Source organism: Hyperolius riggenbachi, chromosome 6 (genome assembly GCF_040937935.1).
Source record: "Hyperolius riggenbachi isolate aHypRig1 chromosome 6, aHypRig1.pri, whole genome shotgun sequence".
NCBI classification, from domain to species: Eukaryota; Metazoa; Chordata; class Amphibia; order Anura; family Hyperoliidae; genus Hyperolius; species Hyperolius riggenbachi.
Window position 1 is genome coordinate 174,423,750 of NC_090651.1, and position 16,005 is coordinate 174,439,754.

Sequence of the window (16,005 nt, forward strand, 5' to 3'; positions counted from 1 at the left end):
CTGGTCATCTCCTCTATTGGGAACATACGTGGCATCCGTATAATCGTCATCATAATCCTCCTGCCCAGCTTCGCTTTCCTTAGACAACTCCACGACTGCACCAACTTCAGGTGGTTCATCATGCCCCTCCTCACGTTACGTCCATACTATCGCCACCTAACTCAGACGTATGAGGTGGTGTACCTGCGCCTTCTTCTTGTTGTTGCAGTAGTGGCTGTGAATCAGTGATCTCACCACCACCACCACCACCAAATAACTCCTGCAAAGTGTCAAATGCAGCGGATGTGGTGCTTTTTGTAGCGCTGGTGGCTGCGGGAGATGAGGTGTTCTGTGTTAAATACTCAAGCACGTCCTCACAATTTTGGGAAGTGATAGCACGTGCCTTCTTCTGAGCACTGTACTTTGGGCCAGGTCCGCATGAAAATCACAGCAACACCACCTCACACAGACCTGCCAGTGCCAGGTGGCCTTCCTCTGGGTCTGCCTCTACCTCTTCCTCTACCTGGTTTGTCCATTTTGTCCATCTCGGGGGGAAGCTAGGTATATGCAGTGAGGTGAGTTCACTCAACAGAAAAGGTAGATATGCAATGAGGTGAGTTCACTCAACCCAAAGGTAGTTATATATGCAGTGAGGTGAGTTCACTGAACACAACAGGTAGTTAGATGCAGTCAGCTGAGTTCACTCAACACAAAGGTAGTTATATGCAGTGAGGTGAGTTCACTCAACAGAAAAGGTAGATATGCAGTGAGGTGAGTTCACTCAATCCAAAGGTAGTTATATATGCAGTGAGGTGAGTTCACTGAACACAAAAGGTAGCTATGTGCAGTGAGGTGAGTTCACTCAACCCAAAGGTAGTTATATATGCAGTGAGGTGAGTTCACTGAACACAACAGGTAGTTAGATGCAGTCAGCTGAGTTCACTCAACACAAAGGTAGTTATATATGCAGTGAGGTGAGTTCACTGAACACAAAAGGTAGCTATGTGCAGTGAGGTGAGTTCACTCAACCCAAAGGTAGTTATATATGCAGTGAGGTGAGTTCACTGAACACAACAGGTAGTTAGATGCAGTCAGCTGAGTTCACTTAACACAAAGGTAGTTATATGCAGTGAGGTGAGTTCACTCTACAGAAAAGGTAGATATGCAGTGAGGTGAGTTCATTCAACCCAAAGGTAGTTATATATGCAGTGAGGTGAGTTCACTCAACCCAAAGGTAGTTATATATGCAGTGAGGTGAGTTCACTGAACACAACAGGTAGTTAGATGCAGTCAGCTGAGTTCACTCAACACAAAGGTAGTTATATGCAGTGAGGTGAGTTCACTCTACAGAAAAGGTAGATATGCAGTGAGGCAAGTTCACTCAACACGAAAGGTAGTTATGTGCAGCGAGGTGGGTTCACTCAACACAAACGTAGGTGTATGCAGTGATGAGGTGGGTTAACTAAACACAACAGGTACTAGTAGTAGGTAAACGCAGTACTGGGTGGGTAGTACAATGTGCAGCTCCCTGTCACACACACAGGTAGTCACTGAATGTGCTGCTGAATGCTGATGGGCTGCTGGCAGTGGGACACACACATTATGAATTAGCAATGCTGTCTAAGCAGCAACACAAGTGTCTCACACACACAGGTAGTCACTGAATGTGCTGCTGCTGCTGCTGGCAGTGGGACACACAGTATGAATTAGCAATGCTGTCTAAACAACACAAGTGATAGTAGACTAACAGACTGCGCCAAAAATGTTTTGAATTAAAACAACCTTTAATATGTGTGATTATTTAATCAGGAGAATGCTTCTTCAATAGTATAAAATGTCCATAAAAACAAAACATAAAAATAAAAATAGAAAAGATTAGTCCTAATGGGAATATAGGGAGTGCAAGCTGCAGTGTAGTTTTCACTGAACACTAGAGGATTATGAATCCAGTGCGGAGGCTGCACTTGTGACGTCACACACCAAAGGGGAAGGAGGCGTGGTGAAGTTTCGCGGCTGCTAGCACCACAAGGAAGTACAGAAGTTTCATCTCCGACTAGGCATCTCAGCGCACACCATCTCCGCAACCCAGGGAACCGGACTAACCAGCCCGACGTCAGCCATCGTCTAGTCTCTCTCACCTTGCCGCCGGCCGGGGCGGGTGAGATTGAGCGGCTCCCGAGAACATCTCCGCATTACCAGTGTATGGATCAAGACGGGTGAGATTTACATCACGAAGACCAATCCATATGCACGTTGCATTATTTATGAGGTACCTATAATTGAGCTATTTGAAATACTCTCCACTAAGGGACGATATTTTACAGGACTGCCCGGATTTATAGATAATCTGCAGCTTGCACTTTTTACCCCACAGGACTCACTGGATTCATAATCCTCTAGTGTTCAGTGAAAACTACACTGCAGCTTGCACTCCTTATATTCCCATTAGGACTAATCTTTTCTATTTTTATTTTTATGTTTTGTTTTTATGGACATTTTATACTATTGAAGAAGCATTCTCCTGATTAAATAATCACACACATTAAAGGTTGTTTTAATTCAAAACATTTTTAGCGCAGTCTGTTAGTCTACTATCACTACATTTATTTCTATATGAGGAAGTGGGACCCCTCTAACAGTACTAGCAGCAGACTGGTGTTGGCGCAACACTATCTTTAATCTAAACAACACAAGTGTCAGTTTCAAACACAGAAAAAAAAATTGATCACACGAGCAGGATGAGTTTCTGAAAAGAGCTGTTCTGGGGCGCTATTATAGCAATAAGATTCAGCTAGGAGCAAGCTAAGAAGGCAAGAGCCTGACTAATCTGTCCCTAGGAGAACAAGTCTGCAGCAGCTGTCCCTAGTCTGTCTCTAGCAGGCACACGAGTGAGGCTAATGGCCGCCGGAGCCTGCCTTATATAAGGGGGGGTGGGGCTCCAGGGCTTAGTATAGCCGGATTGGCTACAATGCGCCTGCTGACTGTGATGCAGAGGGTCAAAGTTGACCCTCATAGAGCATTATGGGGCGAATCGAACTTCTGGGAAAGTTCGCCTTCGCCGGCGAAGGCGAACCACCCGAGGTTTGTCTGGAACCGTTCGCCGGCGAACCGTTCGGCCCACCTCTAAACTATCTAAACTACACTAGATATTGTTGTAGAGTGACAACGTTGCTAACCAAAACTTTCTCCTCAAAGCTGTACGGAGGAGGAGGAGGGTGCTCGATCAAAGCTGGAGAGAGCCATGATGGTGAGTAGTACTACCGATGCACATATCACATCGCTGCAGGGGGATCAAGTGGCAGTGGCGGGGGGGGGGGGGGGCAGCAGAGAAATCTAGAGGGAGTGTACGGGGGAGTTCAGAGCACTTGAAATTATTTGCCTATATACTCGCTATATACAGGGGAAATTTGACTATATATATATATATATATATATATACTGGGGGGATCTGGCTACATATACTAACTACATAAATGCGGGGAATCTGAATGACTATATATACTGGCTATATGGGGGGGAAAACTGGCTATTTACAGGGAATCTGAAAATATATACTGCCTATATACAGGGGGGATTTGAATATATACATTGGCTATATACAGGGGGGACCTCACTATATATACTGGCTATATATTTTGTATAGAATATATAGTATAGACTGGGGGCAAGTTTTCCAAGTTACCTATAATGGGGGCAACTATTCCAGACTACCTATACTGGGGCAACCATACTACGCTGCCTATACCGGCAGTCAACTATTCTAGGCTACCTATACTGGGGCAACTATTCCACGCTACCTGTATGGGGGCACCTACTGTATATCTGGCATTAACCTCCGTGTCGTGCTCAGCACGCCACACTCACTCCTTCCCTTTTTTTGGGGACACTTATATCTGTCTTAGCTATATTGGGGATACTTAGTACTTGTCTTAGATAAAGTCTTAGTCACAGACCTGCATTTACCGTGTGGTAGAGGTAGGTCTAATTATGTGAGGTATTTTACCACAAAATAGCACATATTTTTTGTCGAAAATTACCACATAAATTACCTCATGAAATTACATGAGGTAAAACTTTACTTAAACTACCAGAATTCCAAGCTTTAGACGAAGAATTTACTGAGATTGAGGTAATCTCCAGTATAAAAGCTTTTAAAAAAGGTAAAAGCCCCCGGCTTCTCAGGTCCCTTTTACAAACAGCTTTGTTCGCTTCTCTCCCCAATCTACTCAAAACCTTTAATTCGATAGATGAAACCCACACTTTTACCCCACAAACCTCGACGGCCCACATCACTATCATCCCTAAACCAGACAAGGACCCTACTATTTGTTCAAATTATAGACCAATCTCTTTAATTAACATAGACTTAAAGAGACACTGAAGCGAGACTAAATCTCGCTTCAGGTCTTATATATAGCAGGGGCACGTGTGCCCCTGCTAAAACGCCGCTATCCCGCGGCTTAACGGGGGTCCCTTCACCCCCAACCCACCCCCCGCAAACCTGGGTCGGAAAAAGGTCGCTGGAGCTGATCTTCCTGGAGGCAGGGCTAACGGCTGCAGCCCTGCCTCCAGTCGCGTCTATCAGACGCGCATCGCCGCCTCTCCCCCGCCCCTCTCAGTGAAGGAAGACTGAGAGGGGCGGGGGAGAGGCGGAGGTACGCGTCTGACAGACGCGCATGGGGCAGGGCTGCGGCGGTTAGCCCTGCCCCAACCAGGAAGCGCTCCCCCGCTGCTCGGAGGGGGTTTGGGGGAACAGGGACCCCCGTTAAGCCGCGCTATAGCGGCGTTTTAGCAGGGGCACGCATGCCCCTGCTAGCTATGAGGTCTGAAGCGAGATCTATTCTCGCTTCAGACTCGCTTTAAAGCTTTTTGCCAAACTTATAGCTGAAAGGCTAAAACCCATACTTCCAGATGTCATTCACACGACCAATCCGGTTTGTCTCTGGTAGAGAGGCCAGAGACAACACTTTCAAAACAGTCTCCTTGATCCACTACGCAAATAAAACTAGATCCCCACTGTGTATAATGTCAGTCGATGCCGAGAAGGTGTTCAACAGGGTTCACTGGCTATTTTTAGAGCTATCTCTTAAACAACTGGGCATGGGAGCCAAATTTAAAGACAAAATAATGTCTCTAATACAAAAATCCTAGCGCCAGAATCAGAGTAAATGGAACCCTGTCGGATGCCTTCATTATCACAAACGGAACCCTGTCGGATGCCTTCATTATCACAAACAGAACCAGACAGGGATGCCCAGTCTCCCCACTACTTTATGTGATCTGCATGGAACACTTAGCTATAGCCTTACGACAAAACTCCTCAATTCAGGGTGTACGCACCAAAGCCCAACACTGCAAACTATCCCTGTTTGCGGACGATCTTTTGATATATATCTCCAATTGCGTTCCCTCATATACTATCTGAATTGAGAAGGTTTGGCGATGTTAGCTACTTCAAAATTAATGTTAGTAAATCAGAAATACTTAATATTAATTTTCCCGTGTGTATAGTAACCACTCTACAAAGATCATTTTCATTCCGATGGCAATCCAATGCAATAAAATATCTAGGAGTATTTATCCCAAGTGATCTTACCCAACTCTTCCAATTCAATTACCCTAAACTCTTCAGTAAACTCCAACAAAAGTTGGATAACTGGACTAATCTTAAACTTACTTGGTCTAGTTGCATAAATGTAGCCAAAATGGACACTCTCCCTATAATTCTCTATACTCTACAAGCCCTACCCATTAAGCTGCCCACCACTTATCTAAAAAAAACTCCAATCCTTAATGTTAAACTTTATATGGCAACATAAAACACATAGAACAAAATTCAAACTCCTTACTAGGCCCAAAGCAGAAGGTGGAATGGGCTTACCTGATATCATAGTTACATAGTTACATAGTTATTTTGGTTGAAAAAAGACATACGTCCATCGAGTTCAACCAGTATAAAGTACAACACCAGCCTGCTCCCTCACATATCCCTGTTGATCCAGAGGAAGGCGAAAAAACCCTTACAAGGCATGGTCCAATTAGCCCCTAAAGGGAAAAATTCCTTCCCGACTCCAGATGGCAATCAGATAAAATCCCTGGATCAACATCATTAGGCATTACCTAGTAATTGTAGCCATGGATGTCTTTCAACGCAAGGAAAGCATCTAAGCCCCCTTTAAATGCAGGTATAGAGTTTGCCATAACGACTTCCTGTGGCAATGCATTCCACATCTTAATCACTCTTACTGTAAAGAACCCTTTCCTAAATAAATGGCTAAAACATTTTTCCTCCATGCGCAGATCATGTCCTCTAGTCCTTTGAGAAGGCCTAGGGACAAAAAGCTCATCCGCCAAGGTATTATATTGCCCTCTGATGTATTTATACATGTTAATTAGATCCCCTCTAAGGCGTCTTTTCTCTAGACTAAATAAACCCAGTTTATCTAACCTTTCTCGATAAGTGAGACCTTCCATCCCACGCATCAATTTTGTTGCTCGTCTCTGCACCTGCTCTAAAACTGCAATATCTTTTTTGTAATGTGGTGCCCAGAACTGAATTCCATATTCCAGATGTGGCCTTACTAGAGAGTTAAACAGGGGCAATATTATGCTAGCATCTCGAGTTTTTATTTCCCTTTTAATGCATCCCAAAATTTTGTTAGCTTTAGCTGCAGCTGCTTGGCATTGAGTACGATTATTTAACTTGTTGTCAATGAGTACTCCTAAGTCCTTCTCCAAGTTTGATGTCCCCAACTGTATCCCATTTATTTTGTATGGTGCTAGACCATTAGTACGTCCAAAATGCATGACCTTACATTTGTCAACATTGAATTTCATCTGCCATGTATGTGCCCATATAGCCATCCTATCCAGATCCTGTTGCAATATGACACTATCTTCCTGAGAGTTAATGATTCTGCACAATTTTGTATCATCTGCAAAAATAGCAACATTGCTCACTACTGCATCTACTAGGTCATTAATAAATAAATTGAAGAGCACTGGACCCAGAACAGACCCCTGTGGGACCCCACTGCTAACAGTCTCCCATTTTGAGTATGATCCATTGACCACAACTTTTTGTTTTCTGTCCATTAGCCAGTTCCCTATCCATGAACACAGACTCTTCCCCAGTCCTTGCATCCTCAACTTTTGCACCAGACTTTTGTGGGGAACAGTGTCGAAGGCCTTTGCAAAGTCCAAGTATATCACATCTACAGCATTCCCAATATCCATATTAGCATTCACTACCTCATAAAAGCTGAGCATGTTAGTCAAACAGGACCTGTCTTTAGTAAACCCATGTTGATGCTGAGAAATAAGATTATTTTCTACTATGAAGTCATGTATAGTATCTCTTAGTAACCCCTCAAATAGTTTGCATACAACTGATGTTAAACTTACAGGTCTATAATTTCCTGGATCAGATTTTTTGCCCTTCTTAAATAATGGGAAAACGTGGGCTGTACGCCAATCCACTGGGACTCTGCCAGTTGCAAGAGAGTCACAAAAGATAAGATAAAGGGGTTTATCTATAACTGAACTTAATTCCCTTAGGACCCGAGGATGCATGCCATCCGGGCCAGGTGCCTTGTCTATTTTTAATTTATTTAGTCTTGCCTTCACTTCTTCCTGCGTTAAGTATTTAATATTACAGTTAGAAGATTGAGACTCTTCCGCCTCTGTAGTTTGCAACAGTGCTGTTTCTTTTGTGAAGACAGAAGCAAAGAAAGCATTTAATAACTCTGCCTTACCTTGGTCATCCACCATTGAGTTCCCATCCTCATCCTTTAGGAGTCCTATACAGTCAACCTTTCTTTTTTTAGAGTTAATGTACTTGTAAAACTTTTTTGGGTTAGATTTGATATCCTTAGCGATTTGTTTTTCAGCTTCAATCTTTGCCTGCCTAATTTCTTTTTTACAATTTTTATTGCACTCCTTATAATTGCTTAGTGCAGCCTCTGTCCCCTCCTGTTTTAAGACCTTATAGGCATTCTTTTTCCTCTTCATTTTATCTTTAACCTATCAAAGCCTATTACAACGCAGTAATACTCACTTACATCCTAAACTGGTTCCAGGATAGAAAAAGTAAACAATGGGTCACTCTAAAAACATCCTTTTCGCACCTAGATCCGAGGACTTTACTTTGGATCCCCCGCAACCAAAAGCCTGACACTGACAATCTAGCCTTCTGGTCCCCGATTGTTCTCAAGAGGTGGAATGACCTTAGAGACAACTTGAAATTATCCACGTTACATAGCCCCCTTATGTCTCTCCTTGACAACCCTTCTCTTGCTTCAGGTATTCAACAACAATCCATTTTGGGATGGGATTGGGACTCTTGGCCCCAAATTAGGCATATCATATCAGACAGTAGACTTGTTCCTGGAGAGATCATAGGAAATCCTAAAGCCCCCCCCCCCCCCCCCACGTGTAGACTGGCTGTCGTGGTCTCAGTTTACTTGGTTTTATAAATCAATTACATCTAAGGCTAATGTGCATAGAAACTTAACTCAGTTTGAGAGGCTCTGCGTTACGTTCATCTCTCTAGACCACAAAATATCCTTAATCTATACACATATAGTGTGCACTAATAGCGAAAAAGACCTTATTAAGTTGACAGACACCTGGGACGGAGACCTCGGTCACCCTCTTCCTGCTGAAAATTGGGAAAACATTTTTTGAGTTCACCCATAAATCCTCTTGCTCCTTCCAAGAAAGGAACTTTAAGATTTTTGCCAGATGCTATCGAGTCCCGTCACAGGTGTCAAAATACAACAGCAGTTCTACAGATTTGTGCTGGAGATTCTCTAGGGCTATAAGTACCAATTACCATATCTGGTGGGATTGCCCTCTGATACAGACCTTTTGGAGGAGAGTATTTGAGATTCACCAGTTTCTCTACTGTAAACCATTGCCCATGCAGGCTTCAGCTGCCTTACTTACTCTTCTGCCCGGCATCCCTTCTGCTATTAAAAAATCAATTACCCCTTCATTGCTAATTTCAGCTTGTTTATTAATTGCTCGACACTGGAAATCAAACACAATTCCTACCATGACAGAACTATTTAAGGAAATCAATAATATTATGCTTATGGAGGACCTGTACACTTCAGTTCAGGCTAATGTAGAAGCATTTGTTTCGAAGTTGGCAATATAGGTTGACTTTAGAGACTCAGACAGAGCCGCAGCAATAATTTCTAGCTAATAGACCCTGCAGTATTTGTCTCATCTTTCCTTGTCATAGGGAACCACATACTATTGAGTGCATTGTGCACAAGGGCCTTTGGTGCATCTTTTCTTTCTCTCTCTCCCCTTCCCCTTTCCCTCCTACAAACCCTTCTCTCTCCTCATCCCTCCGTATCTATATACTTACCTTTCCTTTCTTTCAACTCTAGTCTTACACTACTGATAAATTGTTATATAGATATTTAAGCGCCACTGATACATGCGCTTTTATTCTCTTATGGAAAGTCAGTTTGAAATTGCCAGCTATCGCTCCAAAAAATGTATTTTGCGGACTTTCTCCCAGTTACCTATGAACATTATGATCGCCTTTGATTACAAGCAGCCGATATTACTTACTCTCATACCACTTCATGGACAATGGCTTCAGTTAAATCTATTGTTTGCTATTACTGTTCGATTAGTGGTGTACAACTACTCTTTATTTCCTTTGTTTTGTTCTCAATTGAAAACTTTCATAAAATCTATTTGGAAGAAACTACCAGAATTCAAAAGTTGATTTTCCTCATGAGGTAAATCAAATTCCATGAGGTAATTATCCACTAAACTCTACAAGAATTGAGGCCATTATCTCTTAGAGAGCTATCTATTTTTTGTTTTTTGTTTTTGTATTTTTAAGGTGATGGGGAGGAGGGGGGGAGAGAAGGAGAGGGAAATCTCTGATCAAACCAGTCTGATCAACTCAAACTATGATGAGGGCGCAAATCAACACTGGAGTGTGGCAAAGAGTGTTGCTGTTATACCTTTAGTTGAAGACTAATCTGTGCTTGTTTGCTGAGTTTGAGAGAAAAGATTAAAAAAAAAAAAGAAAGAAATCTGCTCCTAAATGGTATATGGAGCTTGGCTGTCAGTAGGACTGCCGAGCGAGCGGATTGCAGTGGCACTGGAGAGGCGAGAGTGACAGGACCGCACATCAGTGAGTAATTGAAATCTACGCCCTTGCAAGGATGAGGCAGTAAACAGGGACCAGAAAAGGCAGTGGGGGCACCAGGTGGTACCTTTCTGCGGCTGTAGCACCCCCTGAATTCTCATTAGCACCCATATAGTACCGGGTGGGTTGCCGCTGCTATTAGGGTGCTAAGGGTGAGTGGGCAATGCGGGGCATTGCCACAGCGAAGGTAGACCAAGCGAGAGTGAGATACAATACTTACGTTTCCGGATTCCATGCATCATGTGTACTTACTTCCAGGTCCTGCATTCCATCTCATAGTAACAAAACCCTACAAGGTGGCGCTGTTACCATGAAACGGAATGCAGGACCAAGAAGTAAGTACATGCAGAGTGTGGATCCCAGCAACGTAAGTATTTTAATTTGCTATCGCTCTGCATGTGCCCACCCCCTCCCCGCCTGGCTAGCTATACTGGGGGCACCCCTACCTATACTGGAGGCACCTATACCAGGCTACGTATTCTTGGGGCACCTATATGTGGCTACCTACACTGGGGGAACCTATACCTCACTACCTATATTGGAGGCACCTATACCTGGCTACCTATACTGGGGGCACCTATACCTGTCTACCTATACTGGAGACACCTATACCTGGCCACCTGGCCAGAAAGTAAGTACATGTGGAGTGTAGATCCCAGCAACATAAGTATTTTAATGCGCACTTGCTCTGTATGTGCCCCCTCCCTCCCCCGCCCGGCTAGCTATATTGGAGGCACCTATACCTGCTACCTATACTGGGGGCACCTATACCTGGCTACCTTTACTGGGGGCACATCTGGCCGCCAATCCTAGGGAAGGGGCTTATACTTTTGGGACATCCGCCTACCTGGGGGAGTGGGTGCCTACATCTGGCTAAATAGTGCCGTTGATGTCACTTGTCTGTGAATTACACAGCTGCTAAGTTAATTTGGCCCTGCCCATGACCTGTCATTACATACCCACTTTCCAGTGCATAGAAAAGCCCATTTTATGCAGCAGCGCATCAACAGCAACCCCAGCACTGAATCCAGCACCTGCATAGCACCCTCAATATAAAAATCCTGGAGCTGCCCCTGAGAAGAGGTTGAATGAAAGATCTGTTATTGTACTGAAGCATAAACAATGCAGTATATTAACTCATGATTGGCCAGACTATACAACAAACTGGAGTCCCTGTAACCCCAGCAACCATTTCTGCCATGATGCATTTTTACATGTTTTTATAATTAAATTGTTTTCACTTTAAAATCATTTGTTTTTGATTTTTCTCTTTATTTTGCAATATTTAAAGAGACCTAGACTCAAACTCACAAAAAGCCAACAGATACCTACTACACCTCCAAAAACTGAGATTGTTGGTTCCACATAAATAACCGATGTGTGTGCCCATGACAGGGTTTGTTATCCAACTACATGCATGTCCAATAGTGGATATGCACATTGTTACATAAGTCCATATTTGTGTGTGCCCCTGAGCCTTGACAAGTAGTTATGTATTGGGAGAGCACAAAAACAAAAAAGAATCCCTGTAGGTTCACCACAAGCACCACAACAAGAACTAGTTAATAATCAGGGATATACTGAGAACACAGGAAACCAAAAATTAGTAAAAATACTTTTTCTTTTTAATTTTCCAAAAAGTGTAGAATTTTGTGTACAAGAAATTTAATCACGTAGTAAAGTTTCAAAAGAGCCGCATGGGAGCAGGACATCCGAACCGGGTGGTGATGTCCTGCTCCCATGCGGCTCTTCTTTTGAAACTTCTTGTGGTGGTCTACCCTGGCTTTATATTTGTCCAGATGAGATACTACTGTGTAATTCAACAGTGCAGATGTTCACTGTATGCATAAAGGCCTGAAGAGGGGTCACCGACCCGAAACAAATCGATGTTGTTGCCTTTGTCAACGAGTTATATGCACTTTACTATGTGATTAAAGTTCTTGTACACAAAATTCTGCACTTTTTGGAAAATTAAAAAGAAAAAGTATTTTTGCTAATGTTTGGTTTCCTGTGTTTTCAGTATATCCCTGATTATTAACTAGTTCCTGAGCCTTGACAGACTGGCCTTGTCATGGCTCAGGGGCAGACCCACACATCTTTAAATATGTGGAGTTGACACAAGTATTTCAGTTTTTAGAAGTGTTTTGTGCATCCACTGACTCCTTGTGCATTTGAGCCGAGGTCCCGAGCTCTGTATACTTCTGCCCAGCTTCTTACATGTTAGTTATCAGCTTTATTGAGTGGACTAATGCCTAATACACATGGTATGTTTTTCCGTGTGATAGATGGATCCGATTGATAAAATCCCTCATGTCCGATATTGCTCCCGATCGTTTCCGCGCTCAATTTGTCATAGCAGTGAACGGAAAAAGATAAGAAAAACAAATGAAGATAAGAGAATAGAGCACAGAATTGTGTAGAAAAAACGATCGTGTGTACCCAGCATTACATTTCCATATAATGTTACCCTTCATTGTCCCTGCAGGACACTGTTTATCTCTCAGTTCACTAGTAAATATATACTTACATGCAAACAAAGCCCTTACTTATTTAAAGGGGCACTACGCTGAAAAACTGTAAAGCACACATATATAGATGTAAATTGTACAATTGTCTTTGTAAAATGTATGTACTGTAAATTCCTTTTTTTCTTTGTAGCTGTTGCATACAGTAGGTATTATTAATCTAATGGTTGTAAACTCTTACCAACTAGTGTACACTCCTCATGGGGCGTTCTCAGGGTTCCTTTTTCAAAAGCAATTACTGATTGACAGTGGAACAGTTCAACTGCCAGAATGGTGTGAAAATGAATAAGCAGGATGGCTGACATCTTAGGTCCTGTGCCTGTTCAGGGAGTGCTTTAAAAAAAAAACAACAGAAGCCTTTAGGGTTTGTTCTCACTATGGCGATTAGCGGGCAATTCTCACTAATCTCTGAAGCGCTAGCGCATTTTAAAGCACTAGTGCTATTCTAACCCTATGGCAGTGATCTCACTGCCATGATTGGAGCCAATTGCAAAACATGTTACCTGCCGCATTTTGCCGCAATTCTGGAGCGATCGTGGTACAGTGCTTAATAAACCGCCAAAAAGCCACACCAGCCAGTACAGAAGCCAGGTAACTCTAGTTATGTTTGAGTGACACTGCCTATTTATATGATATGCTGCATTTTTGGTATTTTTATTTTGTATTAATGGAGAGGGGGATTCATCCAATATTTTACTGTGCAGGCCTACTTAGACCACTGTTAAGTTCATGTAAATTGGGCTCCACCAATGACCACAACCACATTCTGGTGTGTGGTCACATCCATTTTCCGACTGGAGTACCCAAAAGTTCCCCCGGATCTTTTCGGGTTCTAGCAACACTGGGGACCTGGCTTGCACGGATATCCTAACGGTCTTGGATAATGACCCAGCCAGGATTCCAGGGTGGTTATTTGGAACACGCTGCGGTAGGCATGTAAATATTTTTCGGCACTCGGCCGGTACGAGTCTGATTCCCCGGCAATGAGTGTAGTAGGAGATAAATACAGCTAGCAAAGAAAATATGCAAAGGCTGTGTTTAAAAACTTTAGTGCGATGTGTTTCCCATGGGAGCACCCCTGCTTTATCAAGCAGGCCTTTATGCTTGATAAAGCAGGGGTGCTCCCCTGAGAAACGCGTCACAATAACATTTTTAAACACAGCCCTTGCATATCTTTGCAGCTTTGATAGCTGTTTTTATCTCCTACTACAGGGAATCAGGCTCGTACCAGCCGAGTGCAGAAAAGCATTTATACGCCCACCACAGTGTGTTCCAAATAATCACCATGGAATCCCGACTGGATCACCATCAAAGACCGTCAAGATACCCGTGCGAGCCAGGTCCCCGGCATAAGAGGGACACAAGCGTGACAGCTGGCAAACCTATATAGGTTTCTCCAGCCTCGACAACCAGGTGAGACCTTTCCTATAGGGCCTAGACCCCTCACCTACTAGTATCACAGTGTGCGCTTTTTCTCCTTTCTGTCTCCATATCCAGCACTGTTCTATACAGGTAGCAGCACCCAGAGCCGGCTCTACCATTCAGGCAGAATAGGCATTTGCCCCAGGGCCCCCACCACTTCAAAGGCCCCCTGCTGACAGAGTTGTTTTCCCCACTGCTGTTTATTTGTTTTTACTAAAAAGGCTTGAAAGTTCAAGCCAAGTGTATGCAGGCTGCCCCGCCTACCAGCACACTTCAGGAAGTTCCGCTGCCCACCCCCAGGCATTCAGCGGCTGCTGATCTGTGAAGTATAGTGATAGTGTCTGCGTGTACAAGCAAGGGGGCAGACTGTGAAGCAAAAGCAGCCCAGAGCATGGACACATCTCAGTGAGTCTGTGTTACTCACTGCATTGGGAGAGGGGGGTTGAGGGAGGGAGACATGCTGTGTCTGTGTGTGCTGACAAGTAGTGTTGTCCGGATCATGAACGATTCGGATCTTTGATCCGAATCTCTTTTGTGAGTCGAATCATCCGGATCATCAAAATTAACGATTCGGATCAATAAGGGGGTGGAGCCAGGAGCGGCACGCCCCCCTTTCAGCGGGCAGCGGGGTCCTGGAAGCAGAGTAGAGATGGATCGCTGAGTTGGAGGGGAGCCAGCCTTGCAGGGACAGGTACATGAGAGGGAGAGGGGACATGGGTGCCACTGCCAGATATGTGTAGAGCACACATACTGGCTGCAATGTGCTGCTGATTTTAGGCTGTCTGTTCCGTAGTTGTGAACAAATGGGAAAGTTTTGGCTCAGAAGCACAGCTCAGTAACTCTGCAGACAACGTGCTGGGCTAGAATGACAGGGCAGGTGATCCTCCTGCACTCTGCTCTAAACAGCTGCACTTATCTTCTCCCTAAATGTATGATGAGTGTTGGAGGTGGGGAATGCTTTCTTTCACTGTGGGACGTTTGCATTCAGAGTATACAGATAAACATATAGCTGAAATATATGTAAAGCATATGATTGCAACATGTGGGTAATGTGTGCAAAAAAACATTTCTGCTCTCTGCTCACCCCTCTTCGTTCACCTCCTCCCTTCTCTGTTCACTCCCTGCCCTTCTCTGTCCACCATCCCCCCTTCTCTGTCTGTCCACCCCCTCCCCTTCTCTGTCCACTGCAGGGAAAGTCCTGTCCTGCTAGTCATTTCACCCTTGAATGCTTCCCTAGTAAAATGATTCGAGATTCGGATCAAAGATCCGGATCTTTTCAATGATCCGATTCGAATCATCCGAATCATTGAAAAGATCTGAACTTTCCATCTCTACTGACAAGGCTGGAAGCAGCCAGGAACAGGACACATCAGGGTGAGTCATGGTGACTCACTGTGCACTGCATCTTATCTTTCAAACACAGAACATTTATATCACGCTTTTCACTTGGCGGACTCAAAGCGCCAGAGCTGCAGCCACTAGGACGCACTCTATAGGCAGTAGCAGTGTTAGGGAGACTTGCCTAAGGTCTCCTACTGAATAGGTGCTGGCTTACTGAACAGGCAGAGCCGAGATTCGAACCCTGGTCTCGTGTGTCAGAGGCAGAGCCCTTAACCATTACACTTTCCAGCCTGCAGATGTCCCCTGATCTCCTGGGAGAGGGGGCTGAGGGATAGAGACATACTGTGACTGTGTGCAAGAAAAGGTGAATGGCTAGCTGGATGTCTGGAATACCTCCTGTACCTTTTAAAAACAAATTCCCTGAAATCGCTGAAGCAGCTGGAAAGCTGGTAACTGTACAGAGGCTTGCCTCCTGCAGGGTCTGTGGGAAAAACTCAGCTCTCTCACTATTGTAAAGACTGATGTGGACAGCTACATAAGGTATTTCACAGGTTGAAAAGT